Here is a 15386-nt window from a genome sequence, read left to right on the forward strand (position 1 = left end):
CCCACCTTATTCACAGCGTAGTGAAGCTACTTGATGTGACACGAACTGAACAAACCGTAGGAAGTCCCCTGCAGAAATGTTGACCGATGCTGCTTCTATGGCAGGACGTAATCGTGAAAGTGTTGCTGGTACAGGATTTGGTGCACAAACTGACTTCTCTATTATGTCCCATAAATATTCTACGGGTGGCCAAATCGTTCGATCGAACTGTCCAGGATATACTTCAAACAAATCGCGAAAAATTGTGGCCCGATGACATGATGCATTGTCATCCATAAAAATTTGATTGTTGTTGGGGAACATGAAGTCCAGAAATGGCTGCAAATGATCTCCAAGTAGCCGAACGAAACCATATCCTGTCAATGATCTCAGTTGGACCAGGGGACCCAGTCCATTCCAGGTAAACACAGCCCACTCCATTATGAAACAACCACCAGCTTGCACAGTGCCTTGTTGACAAAGGCTTTGTGGTGGGTGCGCCCTACTTTAACCCTACCATCAGCTCTTACCAACTGAAATCGGGACTCTGTGACCAGGCTACGGTTTTCCAGTCGCCTAGGATCCAATCGATATGGTCGCGAGCCCAGGAGAGCCCCTAAAGGAGGCGTCGTGCTTTGCTAGCCACTCGCGCCGGTCGTCTGCAGCAGTACCACATTAATGCCAAATTTTGTCGCACTGTCGTAACGTATGCGTTCATCGTACATACCATATTGATATCTGCGATAATTTCACACAGTGTTGCTTGTCTGTTAGCACTGACTACTCTACGCAAACGCCGCTGCTCTCGCTCGTTATGTGAAGGCCATCGGCCACTGCTTTGTCAGTGGTTCAAAATGGTTCAAATGGCTCTGAGCACTAAGGGACTTAACATCTGAGGTCATCAGTCCCCTAGAACTTAGAACTACTTAAACCTAACTAACCTAAGGACATCACACACATCCATGCTCGAGGTAGGATACGAACCTGCGACCGTAGCGGTCGCGCGGTTCCAGACTGAAGCGCCTAGAACCGCTCGCCCACAGCAGCGGGCTTTTTGAGTGGTGAGAAGTAATGCCCGAAATGTGGTATTCTCGACACACTCTGGACACTGTGGATCTGGTAATACTGAATTCCTTAACAGGTTTCGAAATGGAATGGCCCCTGCTTCTAGCTCCAACTACTGTTCCGCGTTCAAAGTATATTAATTCCCATCGTGCAGCCATGATCACGTTAGAAAACTTTTCACATCAATCACCTGAGTACAAACGACAGCTCCGCCAATGCACTGCCGTTTTATACCCTGCGTACGTGACAATACCTGCATCTGTGTACGTGCATTTCATTATCCCACAGCTTTTGTCACCTCTGTGTTTTCCGCATTCAAAAATAAATATTGTCGATGTTGAGTTCCACTTATGCAAGACTTTAAGCTTACGCAAAAATATGATGCCACTTATGTTTCTTCGTCATTGCAATCTCACTACTTGCTCTGAGGTTCATAGTATTTGTTGAAACATGACGATTCCGCCCGACAGCGTTCCTGGCATTCCTGACTTTATGGCGTGTCGCAGATTCTGGTAAGTGTGTTATAGCGCTGTGCGTTGATTTTGGTTCCACGCTCGATGAACCCGACGAGCAGAGGAAGTACTCTGTTGAACGGTAATGCCTGTCCCGAAACTGCAAGTCGGACGAAAGCTACGCTTCAGTGATTTCGTTGGGAAACACCGCAACATCCCCCGTACAGTCCGGCTCTTTCGCCGTGCGATTTTCACATATTTGGCGACGTCGGTTTCAGTCGGACAAGGAAGTGCAAGAATGGGTGAGGTTTTGGATCTGTCATCAGCTGACCACGATCTACAACAAAGGATTTTTTAAAATGTTTTTGTTTTGGTTTTGGGTTAAAGGACCGTACAGCCAACAGCGCCAAAGAAACGTAATCGTAAAAAGGCGAAATAGCACAAAATTACGAAGTTAGCATACAAACACGCTCTTAAAGTAAAATAAAAGCGCAATTAGAGAGCAGAATTTCAAACAGCACTATGCAGCAACATTATGACAAACACGCGTGACCTCTTATAGTAAAAGACAAAACGTGGAAGTGCAAACCCTGTATCTCCCACAATAAGAGCAAGAATAGCTGAACAATGAAATTTCAAATATCATATAACAATATGAGAAATGTAGCATACAAAAAGATGTACATAAAATAGAAACGAAACGTATGTACAATAGTGTCAGTGGAACAGTGACATAAATGCATAAGAGAGCAAGAATGAAATTTAATGTAGAAATAGAGGTCTGTACGCAAATTAAAACACAAAATTATGTTCCCGATTACGAACCTGGCTGATGTCATGTGAAAATTAACACCTGGGCAACTCATAAATTAAATTTGGATGCCGGTGGCTTTCAAATAGTCTGTGAGCAAGTTATATTTATCAAAACGGTGGAGTAAAACAGGAACACTGGTGTGGAGGCGGTACCCTCTCGCACCCAATTACTTATAAAAGTCCGATTGTGCAGTCATGTACTTGGAAGATGCCAATCTGATGTGGTTGTGATCCGCTACTGCCGTTGTGTCCTTATCGCAGTGTCCAGATTTTTTTAATCTTCAGCCGATATAGATGCGCGTGGTAACACACGTGTCTTAGTCTCATGCGAGTGATAGAAGTCTCATGACGTCTAAAAATGGTTCAGATGGCTCTGAGTACTATGGGACTTAACTTCTGAGGTCATCAGTCCCCTAGAACGTAGAACTACTTAAACCTAACTAACCTAAGGACATCACACACATCCATGCCCGAGGCAGGATTCGAACCTGCAACCGTAGCGGTCGCGCGGTTCCAGACTGTAGCGCCTAGAACCGCTCGGCCACTCCGGCCGGCCAGGACGTCTACGAAGCTGCACTGAGGCGAACCGTGGTCGAGAAGAGATGTTCGGTTGTATGGCCGCCAGGTGGTCGCTCTTAGAGTGCTGAGAGACATGCCATTCACAGTTCCAAGCGTGATGAGCATTCTTTCGTATCGTCGATGTGAGATCAGTATAAGAGTGTGGTGTTGGGCGAAACTGGCCTTCTGGGAAGGTGGTCAACAGTTTCATTATGAAGAATGAGCCGGCCAGTGTGGCCGTGCGGTTCTAGGCGTTTCAGTCTGGAACCGCGTGACCACTACGGTCACACGTTCGTATCCTGCCTCGGGCATGGGTGTGTGTGATGTCCTTAGGTTAGTTAGGTTTAAGTAGTTCTAAGTTCTAGGGGACTGATGACCACAGATGTTAAGTCCCATAGTGCTTAGATCCATTTGAACCATTTAATTATGAAGAATGCCCTTTGATCCAGAGTAATCGGACGGCAATGCCCAATGCCTGCGAGTCTCTAATGGCTGTCAAGACGTCCAGAACATATCTGTCGGTCTGTTTATCAAACAGCAATTTCTGCAGCACACGTAGAGAGTCCGAAAGTATCAGGGCGAACTTGAATGTCCGAGTACCATAATGAACAGCTTACGTGATGGCCAGTAGCTCCGCCATGTAGATAGAAGACTCAGGAGGAAGTGCAAACATTTGGTAGGTGCCATTAGAAGGCCAAAGAAGGCGCATCCGACACACGCCTCGGATTTAGAACCGTCCGCATAGATATGAGCGTACTACGGCCATTGTATGCTAAGAAAATGTTACAGGTCACGAGTGATGTTGGTCTCCTTTCGGAAATCGGACGGCACGTATGCCACTGGGCTTGGAATGAAGAACAGACTAAACGAAAAACGAAAACAGGAGAGTTTTGTGTCCTGTAGAACGAGTGGAAAGAGATGAAGCCATTTCTCATAGCTGCGAATTAATAAAGGAGTTCTGTTCATTTGTCGTCCATGGGGTGCCTGTGGAAGGCTCCAGAATCGAAGCATAGCCTTAAGAGAGGCACAATCAAATATCGAAGATCGACTGAGGACAAAAATATCAGACAACATCTGCCGTCTTATGGACAAAGGCTTGACGGATGATTCCACTAGTATGGCGTTGAATTCAAATGGTTCAAATGGCTCTGAGCACTAGGCGACTTAACTTCTGAGGTCATCAGTCGCCTAGAACTTAGAAATAATTAAATCGAACTAACCTAAGGACATCACACACATCCATGCCCGAGGCAGGATTCGAACCTGCGACCGTAGCGTTCGCTCGGTTCCTGACTGTAGCGCCTAGAACCGCACGGCCATGCTACCGTAATCTAAGAACGAACGCATCGAAACCTTACACAGAATCAAGAGCATAATCGGTTCTGTTCCTCACCATACTCAGGAAAGCATACGCAAAATATTCAGTGTTATCCACCTCGTCGCGTCCACATGAGTTTGCTGTCGAGGTAGGCACAGAGGAACTTGGCATGCGGCGGCAGAACAGGGAATGAGTACGAGCCAAGCTGAAGTTCACATGAGAAGTCGCTACTCCGTTTCCTCGTGAATATCACAACTGATTTGTCACGTGACAAATTGCGTCCATTTTCGAACTCCCATGGGGGAGGGGGGGGGGGGGGCAGAAAAACATTGTCCTGAGTCAAGGAACTGATAGTGTCATCTTCCAGTGGGACAATTGTCTTAACCCGTGTGGTGGTTAATTGTAAATGGAACCACTTCATCCGCCCTGTTGTGGCGGGTGTTTGGGTTTCATATCATTGGCCCTTAAATAATATAAGACTTTTATAATAATATTAGACCTTTAAGTAATTATGTACCTGCATAAGTGAATCTGCTAACTTTTACTACGATTTATTGCAAAATTTTAACTATGTTGTAATAGTGTTTTTTTCTTTTTTTTAAAGACATGTGGATGAATAAGCAGCTATTAAACTAGATGAAAGTGGAAATAACTTATGACACGATGAAACAATATGTAATGAAATTTTACAGAAAAATACTTACGAAATCTTAACGAAGCTTATTTGGAATGTGAGTAGTTTTAAATTTATCTGTAGCATTTTCTTTGTCTTAACTCAAGTGGAAATGTTCAGTGAGATGATTATAGAGCCTCTTTAGGTAAGAGTAACGAATAAATCGAAATCTTTATTTCGATTCCTGTGTGCTAGCTTTCTTAATATATTGTTATCATGAACATTCACACACTGCGAATATTTATACATATCCATATAGACAGCGCAATACCAACAGATGTGTTTAGTAGCACAAGTAATGAAAGTTCGAAAAGCAACATCCTGACGACAAATTACAAAATTTATTGCGTTTTATCAGTCATGTTCGATTCATTAGCTCGATATACACTCCTGGAAATTGAAATAAGAACACCGTGAATTCATTGTCCCAGGAAGGGGAAACTTTATTGACACATTCCTGGGGTCAGATACATCACATGATCACACTGACAGAACCACAGGCACATAGACACAGGCAACAGAGCATGCACAATGTCGGCACTAGTACAGTGTATATCCACCTTTCGCAGCAATGCAGGCTGCTATTCTCCCATGGAGACGATCGTAGAGATGCTGGATGTAGTCCTGTGGAACGGCTTGCCATGCCATTTCCACCTGGCGCCTCAGTTGGACCAGCGTTCGTGCTGGGCGTGCAGACCGCGTGAGACGACGCTTCATCCAGTCCCAAACATGCTCAATGGGCGACAGATCCGGAGATCTTGCTGGCCAGGGTAGCTGACTTACACCTAGAGCACGTTGGGTGGCAAGGGATACATGCGGACCTGCATTGTCCTGTTGGAACAGCAAGTTCCCTTGCCGGTCTAGGAATGGTAGAACGATGGGTTCGATGACGGTTTGGATGTACCGTGCACTATTCAGTGTCCCCTCGACGATCACCAGTGGTGTACGGCCAGTGTAGGAGATCGCTCCCCACACCATGATGCCGGGTGTTGGCCCTGTGTGCCTCGGTCGTATGCAGTCCTGATTGTGGCGCTCACCTGCACGGCGCCAAACACGCATACGACCATCATTGGCACCAAGGCAGAAGCGACTCTCATCGCTGAAGACGACACGTCTCCATTCGTCCCTCCATTCACGCCTGTCGCGACACCACTGGAGGCGGGCTGCACGATGTTGGGGCGTGAGCGGAAGACGGCCTAACGGTGTGCGGGACCGTAGCCCAGCTTCATGGAGACGGTTGCGAATGGTCCTCGCCGATACCCCAGGAGCAACAGTGTCCCTAATTTGCTGGGAAGTGGTGGTGCGGTCCCCTACGGCACTGCGTAGGATCCTACGGTCTTGGCGTGCATCCGTGCGTCGCTGCGGTCCGGTCCCAGGTCGACGGGCACGTGCACCTTCCGCCGACTACTGGCGACAACATCGATGTACTGTGGAGACCTCACGCCCCACGTGTTGAGCAATTCGGTGGTACGTCCACCCGGCCTCCCGCATGCCCACTATACGCCCTCGCTCAAAGTCCGTCAACTGCACATACGGTTCACGTCCACGCTGTCGCGGCATGCTACCAGTGTTAAAGACTGCGATGGAGCTCCGTATGCCACGGCAAACTGGCTGACACTGACGGCGGCGGTGCACAAATGCTGCGCAGCTAGCGCCATTCGACGGCCAACACCGCGGTTCCTGGTGTGTCCGCTGTGCCGTGCGTGTGATCATTGCTTGTACAGCCCTCTCGCAGTGTCCGGAGCAAGTATGGTGGGTCTGACACACCGGTGTCAATGTGTTCTTTTTTCCATTTCCAGGAGTGTAATAAGCAGTATGTTGCAAGAAAGGTGTCCCAAGAAGTATTTCCTCAATATTCACAAGTTATGTAATGTACGTTTTCTGATACGCCACAGAGTGGCAATGTAATTACGGAGCACACGTGTCTTCCTAGTGGCGATATTTACTTGTTCCAGAGCGCGTAAATCATGGTGTTACTGAAACAGGTGCGCGTATGCAAGACTGCTACGAACAGAGACAGAGAACACAGTAAAACAGCCGTCAGAAATAAACTCGATATTGAGATTAGCGGAGCACCTAAAAATAGCAATTGCGTGGGGTAGTAATGCGGCGAGTGAGATAACAGACATAATATGTGGAGAGCCTGTCGGTCAGAGCTGTCAGGCTATCGAGAGCACCGAAAGAACGGTGGAAGCGACTGAAATTACTTAATTAAAATTTATCTCCTCTCCATGAGGAAGTGGGGCGGGGAGGACCGTAAACAGAAGCATGACGTGGGCTCCTTGTTTACTGACAGTATTTCTTTATAGGAGAATTACATCAGCATCTCTTAATGGAAGACTACGTGAGAGAATGAGCTGCGTCAGTGTCGCATTACACAGGTTTCAAACTATTGAGAACGATAAGAAACGAAACGATATGTACCAGTGACGCCGATCAATCCGTTTCACGTGTCAGTACGAGCAGATTAGCTGCGGCTGTCACCTAACTATTCGCTTCAGTATTTGACAACGAGTAGACATAAAGTATTTAGTTGCAGTCTGATTCAGAATACGTCTCTTTTTAGAGGTGGGGAAGGGGAATTTTTAAAGAAACATTTATCTAGAAGCAAATGTCTTAGAAGGAAGTGAAAGGCATTGAAGTTTCAAAGAAAAGTAGAAAAGTCTGGACAATCACGGTCCCATGTTGAAAAGCAAAAGTGCGCTATTGACCCCTGAGAAAAGACTTCACAGAAAATCCGGTGACAAAAATGGTTCTAACGCCTCTAAGCACTATGGGGCTTAACGTCTGAGGTCATCAGTCCCCTAGACTTAGAACTACTTAAACCTAACTAACCTAAGGACATCACACACATCCATGCCCAAGGCAGGATTCGAACCTGCGACCGTAGCACTCGTTCGGTTCCGGACTGAAGCGCCTAGAACCGCTCGGCCACAGCGGCCGGCGCGTATATCCGGTGACACTTTGACGTAGATGGTAACATCGCTTCGTACTAATTCGAAGGAAACCGTGCAAGTAATATGTGTTCAGTTTTTATCCGTTACATAGGTAGAACTGTCAGATGCTAACCCAAGTAAATACTCACAGTAGGTGTTAAGTAAAGGCAGATGATAAAGTTCAAAGTTGATTTTCATGAAGTGCACCTCTGACCTTAACGCACATTCGAAATCTCCTGAGAACACAATATATAGCCAGTCTGAGGTTGTCTTTGCGTTCTTTTGTGACGTCGGTACTATTCATAATCTATCCTTGTAGCCAAAGCAATCTCTCGCAGTAATGCTGGAACTCGTTCTGTCCTGTAGGATGATGCGGTAACATAAGTATAATGACTGTCTACACGGTGTTTCACAATTCTTGTTACACACTTTTAAAAGTTGTAGAGGGGAATCAATAGATCAAGTTTTGCAGAGGAGCCCATGTTCGGAAACGTCATCAAACGATGCTACAGATCATCAAAGTTACAGGCGCCTGAACCTGTGAATAATGATGTTACAAATTTTCAAGAATGTTGGAGAAAGATAAATGTACCAATTTGAGGTAAGAGTCCCCGTACTGAAAACAGACGAGTCGAAGTTATAGGCGAAAACCGTTCTAATACCTCTGACGGTATAGTACATGTACTGGTACTGTTGTCGTTAAAAGTGCACTGTAGGCGATATTCAGAGGTGGTAGTATGGACCAAGCAAGGAAAAAATTTCCTGTAAACATTCTCTCTAAAATGCATACCTGAGGAGGTTTGAGTACTTGTTCATCTTCGCTACTGTAAATCACATGTCCTCTACTGAACAAGTGCTCACAGCTCCTGATTTGGTCCGTCCTATCACCTTTGAAAGTTGCCTACCATAAATCTCAGCAACAACTGTGCCGGTACACATGATTCACTGTTGAAGGTATCAGAACGGTTTTTGCCTATAACTTCGCGTCGTTCGTTTCCGGTACATGGGACCTTACCTCAGACCGATACATTTACACCATTCTCCATCACCCTTGAAAATTCGAAACATCATCACGAAATCACCATGTATATACATACACTCACAGGCGTCGGCGCCTGTACCTTTGATGCTCTGTAGCGTCGTTTGATGACGTTTCCGGACATGGGATTCTATGGAAAACTTGATCTACTGAGTCCCCTATACAACTTCCAGAGGTGTGTAACATGAATTGTGAAACACCGTGTATAATACCACACTACAGATTTGCGGACAAGCTTTCTTGATAATTTGTCTCCCCGTAGGCAACTGGCTTTTTGTCAGTGTATTGATATGAGTTTCGAGTGTTACTGCCACGGTCATGAGTGAAAGTGTCTTCATCAGAATCAGTATTGATGAAATTACTCGGAAATTAACGTTTAGCCAACGACAAAATTTCAATATTCTATCTTCATCTCCTTCTCGAAGGCGTTGAATCTGCTGTAAATGATTGGTATAGACGCAGTGCATACATAATGTCCGCCATATTCTTGTTTGTGGAATACCGACACGTGTAGAAATTCTGCGTGTGTTTGTTAAAGGACTACATACCATCATCTGAATAATATCTTCTAATTCATCTACACACTGTTTATTTGTACGTTCAGATGAAGTATGAGAGTTAGCCACTGTACCAGTGTCAAGCAACTCAGTGAAAACACGATTAAACACTCTTCGGTCTGGTACTCTGAGGTAAGGAAATCTTCTACCGTATTCTTTACAAGCAGTATCGGGGTTTCCCATTACAAGACCCGTATACAAATACCATATCGGTATACTTACCAACTGCAGATACATAGGGTACGCTTAAACGCTGTGGTACAATGTTTAAAAGTTACGGTATATTTGATCAAAGAGTCACACTAACAGTCAGAGTTGAAAAGTTCAGTTAAGGAAATTCAAGCACAACTTCACCACATGAATTAAAAAAAATAACAATCGATAAATAAACTCGTAGTAACTGGAGTACCAACACTCGAAATGCAAACTTATCTATGTAACCAATGGAAACTAGACACGTTATATGAACTGTTTTGTTGTTTAATTTAGCCTATACTGTAGTCTAAAATATTTACTATTCCCCCTAAAACATCTCATATAGTCAATTGGAGTAGCTCATCAAGATGTTGATCTGAAACGGAGCGCATCGAAGTGAAGGATGGGATCTTAAACTACGCTTTTGAAAATCTGTTCAGGCGCAAGAGATTTTTCTGTGTTGGCACGTACTCCACGCCACATCATTAAGCTCAACAAGCACACAGTGTGATAAAATGTCTTAAAAAGGGAAATTGGGAAGAAAATGATCCGGTAAATTTCCTTTTAAATTCTGTATTATCTAAAAGGCTGAAATAGTCTCCTTATGTGGTTTTTGTCGCAGCCCCTTCACATAGAAATGCACAGTGCTACACTAAAAACGTATCATTCATTTCAAAGTCAATAAATAACGTAAAATCATTATGAGAGTCTGTACGCATAATAGCACTAATTAGTGTAATTTTCCGTCTTGAATGCTTTTCATGTTCATAAATGACATAAGGTAACAGGTTCAGGCTCAAATCATTATCAGGATTCACATTAAAAGGAAAACGACCGAGTTCCCAGAGGGATCTGACGAGATACTGTGTGTCGATGTCATTTTAATATGATTCCTGATGGTAGCCTAAGCCGAAACGCATTGATTCCATAGTTTATACAAATGTAATGCAATCAAGACGGAAATTATATTAGTTAATGTAAAGATGAGTAATGAAGTAGATATGTAGAAGATTCATACCGTTACTGCGACTTCTGAATGGCGTTGTATCTTCCAACCCGCATCAGGTGTGGCGCTTCCTCTGTAGAAGAAAGAATTCAAATCAGAATTTAGTATGCTTTCTGGAAATACAGATTTAGCAGAATAAAGTCTTTGCTTCTAGTTTTTCGGTAACAGCCTACAGTAACCTAGAATTTCTTCATTAAGACAAAATGATATAGAGCTTATTAAATAAATTGATCATTTTAGGTGTTTGGGAGGAGACGTCAATTACAGCTAAAATGCATAGCAATGGCGCGTTAGATTTTAGAGCCATGTCAACATCAAAGTTGCTCCAGACAATGCAATACTTCAGGAATGTTTCATTTTTGTATTTTTCCCACTCTTATTTAACACACATCCTACTACGGACATAGAGTGCCAATGTAAACGTATAAATTGCAAATGTCGCAGATTCTGTTTCAGCAATTAATTTTTGAGATATTGTACACAGTTAATTTCGAGGCCTGTACGTACAAATTTTTTGACTGTAGTATGCTCGTTAAATAGCGATTGAGAAAACAATGTTGAGGTTAGAGCTTGCCTTCGTTCTGTTAATAACGATTCTGCACCAAAACGTCGAGTACTTGAGTAATTTTATGGGTAGAAAGAAGGGTATGCCACATAAACTGAACACAGCAGGAAAACAGAAGCTGTGGAATTGGCTTAGCAAAAATATGGAAATTGAAGTGACGGATGAACGTAGTTTGCGAGGGTATATGGGTTGTTGTTTCACCTAGAGGTATGTAAGTAAAGTTGCCCGGGAACTTTTCATTCTGTAAAGCGGCCCTGATAATGTGACATAATCGTTGCCCTCCAAAATAATGAATGAGGAAGTCGTCAGCTATGAAATTAAACAAGAACCACAATTAACACAATTTGCATCGAACGACTAGGGGTGATAGATCACGTGATGGGGAACAAATTTTGTGAGAGACAAAATGTTCTCCGACATCTTCTGGCGTTTAATATTCGCTGGCCCAGGGACGAAGTGATTTCATCGAACCAGCAGGGTCTACTAATCTGCCGACCACAGTAAATCGACTGAGTGATTCTTAAACAAGAAAATCATAAGAATGAGGCCTCTGAGCGGAGAAAGACATTTTAGAAACGAATCAGGAACTTTAATTTATCTGTGCCTACCCCTTTTCATGCGGAGTAGATGACTGGATTGTGGGCAACACACGAGGCACACATACGCCGTATAGTTAGGGCACGCCGTCCCTTACAGAGAGGGGGCGAGCGAGAGAGAGAGAGAGAGAGAGAGAGAGAGAGAGAGAGAGACGCTTAGCATCACCGAGCGGCGTCACCAAACATTTTGTCTCTGACGGAGTTGTAGCTCGTAATGTCATCCATCATCCATAGACGCTTGATGCAAAGACGCTGCACACACAGTGTGATTCCCTTAAAAATCGCCAGGCACATTTTCTCTGGAGTTTCGGCAAATATTTGCAGTTTAGTTTTTTTACCGTTTAGCTTGTGTCAGCGTAAGCAAATATTGCTCATCACATGTTTCATAGGACGCCTAGAGTTGGCTGAACGCGTCGCTTTGTTTCCTGTTTCAAACAAACTGATTTTTAAATAAAAATTTCAAGTGTCCACTCGATAGAGCACTACCAGATTAGTCTAATGTAATATTAATTTTATCGATACATAATAACAGGAACAGTAAAAATCGATGAATAACCGGTACTCCAGTAGCGACCGAGCAGCACGCTACTGAAATACGGTAGCAGTCAGCTTAAACCAGGGGACTAGCGCAGTGTTGTCGCGGCTAGACTACTGGTTAATCTTGGTGTTTAATTTACACGTTAATGCATATCGATAAAACCAATATCGCACTAGAGTACTGATTAATCTTCGTGTTTAACTGACCTGTTAATACATATCCATAAAAGGAATATTGTACTAGATTAGTTAGATAGCGCTATATCGAATGGACACATAAAATTCCTATTTAAAAATCAGTTTGTAACGGGAAACAGACCAACGTTTTCCATCGATGCTGGGCGTTAATGAAACATATGATCTCTTTGGGGGGTGACTCCAGTTCCACGCTGCAAAAACAAAACAGCAAGTGAAACTATCTGGCAGATTAAAACTGTGTGCCGGACCGAGACTCGAACTCGGGACCTTTGCCTTTCGCGGGAAAGTGCTCTGCCAGGTCCCGAGTTTGAGTCTCGGTCCGGCACACAGTTTTAATCTTCCAGGTAGTTTCATATCAGCGCACACTCCGCTGCAGAGTGAAAATCTCATTCTGGAAACATCCCCTAGGCTGTGGCTAAGCCATGTCTCCGCAATATCCTTTCTTTCAGGAGTGCTAGTTCTGCAAGGTTTGCAGGAGAACTTCTGTTAAGTTTGGAAGGTAGGAGACGAGGTATTGGCAGAAGTAAAGCTGTGAGGACGGGGCGTGAGTCATGCTTGGGTAGCTCAGTTGGTAGAGCACTTGCCCGCGAAAGGCGAGGTCCCGAGTTCGAGTCTCGGTCCGACACACAGTTTTAATCTGCCAGGTAGTTTTATATCAGCGCACACTCCGCTGCAGAGTGAAAATCCCATTCTGCCAAGACATCAAAGCAAATGCGCATGACGACTCATAGAAGAGACACCCCTTATATAATTTGCAAGACAGATGGATGAGACAGACCAGTATCGGATCCGCCTGGTGAATTGATGTGGTACACCAATCAGCCTGAGTAGGGGGGTTTAGGCGGTTTTCCTCTCTTGTTTAGCCAAAGGCTGGGCTCATTTTCAATCTTTGTGCAGAAAATACATGTTGCAATGGGTATAAGTGCAGATAGTTTTATGTATGGTACCTTAACAATGTGTTGCTTATCTTTTCTCTGTGTCGAACAGTCTTCACACAAACACATCACAAACTTTGCTGACAGATGTTTTCTGCGTGGATGTAACAGTACCACTAAGTGGACTATGCCTGGCAGTATAGACTAACTGTTTTGCGTCCATGCATCCACACTTTAGCAGCTAACCTGCTGCCCAGGGTAAAATAAGCACTAATGGTTTTCTCTTGTCACATGTACTTGGATGTACTACCCAACCTAAAAACAAACGACGTGTAATACCCGTAATTATTAGTCTGCAAATGACAAATAGTGATGTAATGTTGTTTAGTACAGTGTACTCAGCCACCTGTATAATACACAAACAGTTGAAGTACGATAAGGCACAGAACAACGTTTAAAAGATTCAGAAGCAAATGACACATACGACTTCCGTCCCTCAGGTTAAATGACGATAGGAATGGCGTCGTGTCACAATTTGCCAGATCACGAAAACAAACGATCCTATACAACAGGATAAGCACTTGGAGGAGAGACATGAGAGTTGTTTCCATCATTATTCACACATTCATGCATAATGAAGGGCAAATGTATCAATTAGATACAGGAAATATTGGTGTGGAAACTACTGAGTCGGAAGTTATAACTAAAAATGTGAGAACGGTTTGTCTGCAGGTGATCGTAAAAATCCAAGTGCATACGCTTCTATAATAATGTTATTTACGTCCAAAACAATTATTCGAAGTGGGGTTTCCCAACTTCTACGCGAGGATGGCACAGTCGCATGAAGTTTTGTCGTACTGTGTTTTGGAAAGAGGGAGTCGTACTCACAGAACTCCTCTTCTTCTAACAAGCTATCATGAACTCTGAGCTCTTTTACCATTCGTACTGAGATTTTCTGGACATCGAATGTATCGAAATAAGAATCTGAATCACTCAGAGACTAACACAGTTAGTGGTAAAGATGTATAAAGGTGAAGCAAAGATCGTGTGATTGTGATTAAAGTTGATGAATTCTCGAGGCGATTCCAAAACATAGAGGAGCCGCTGCGTGAGCTGTAAATGGAGGCAGAAAGTGGCTACTTACTGCATTACGAAGAGGAGTGAGAAATTACTAAACAATATTGTGTAAGGACATAGCACATCTGATTGCTTTGTGTGTCTTTTCTGTTTCATAAATGATCGAGCTGCTACAATTAGCCGGCCGAAGTGGCCGCGCGGTTCTAGGCGATACAGTCTGGAACCGCGCTACCGCTACGGTCGCAGGTTCGAATCCTGCCTCGGTCATGGATGTGTGTGATGTCCTTAGGTTAGTTAGGTTTAAGTAGTTCTAAGTTCTAGGGGACTGATGACCTCAGATATTAAGTCCAATAGTGCCTAGAGCTATTTTGCTACAATTATACATATATTGCGCGTCGTGGCTAAACATGACTGAAAATAGGCAACTGTGAGTAAATCGAGAAAATATTAGTCCTACTTGCCTATACCTTCGTATATTTCCCTCCATTTATTTGTACATACCAGAGAAGCTGTTTGATTCGAGCCATTTTGTCACCTGGGAGCATCAGTAATTATATAGGTGTGTATTGACGTAAAATGAAGAACGGACGCCCTCTATAGGAAAAACAAAATTATTTATCTAGAAACAAACTCCAGAAATAAATTGACACGTGATATATTAATTCGATTGTTATGTAACACCGGCAGTATTCTTAAATGTATACACATTCTCATACACTAAGCGTCATGTTTTTGTCTGGTACATATCGTTCCAGAATCACATTAAAAACAGTTCTCATACTTCTCCTGCGCCAAAGTTATCTGGAGATTTCATCAATTGCAAGGCAAATGCCGAAACTGGAAATTCCTTTCCAATTGGGACTTCCTCTAATCAATCACGAGTTATGTAAAATCAAAATTCTAAATACCAAAAACAACATAATAATAAGCTGCAAAATAACAGAAAT

At 43.6% G+C, this 15386-nt stretch overlaps 1 protein-coding gene across 1 annotated transcript in view; it reads right to left on the minus strand.

Moving 5' to 3' along the window:
- LOC126416008 (somatostatin receptor type 2-like) overlaps window positions 1–15386 on the minus strand; it is a 694311-nt gene that overhangs the window by 510370 nt on the left and 168555 nt on the right. Inside the window, exon 2 of the mRNA XM_050083474.1 lies at window positions 10604–10664. The gene's annotated coding sequence lies outside the window, so the exon portion shown is untranslated. The remainder of the gene's footprint in view (window positions 1–10603; window positions 10665–15386) is intronic.

Source organism: Schistocerca serialis, chromosome 1 (genome assembly GCF_023864345.2).
Source record: "Schistocerca serialis cubense isolate TAMUIC-IGC-003099 chromosome 1, iqSchSeri2.2, whole genome shotgun sequence".
Taxonomy (NCBI): domain Eukaryota; kingdom Metazoa; phylum Arthropoda; class Insecta; order Orthoptera; family Acrididae; genus Schistocerca; species Schistocerca serialis.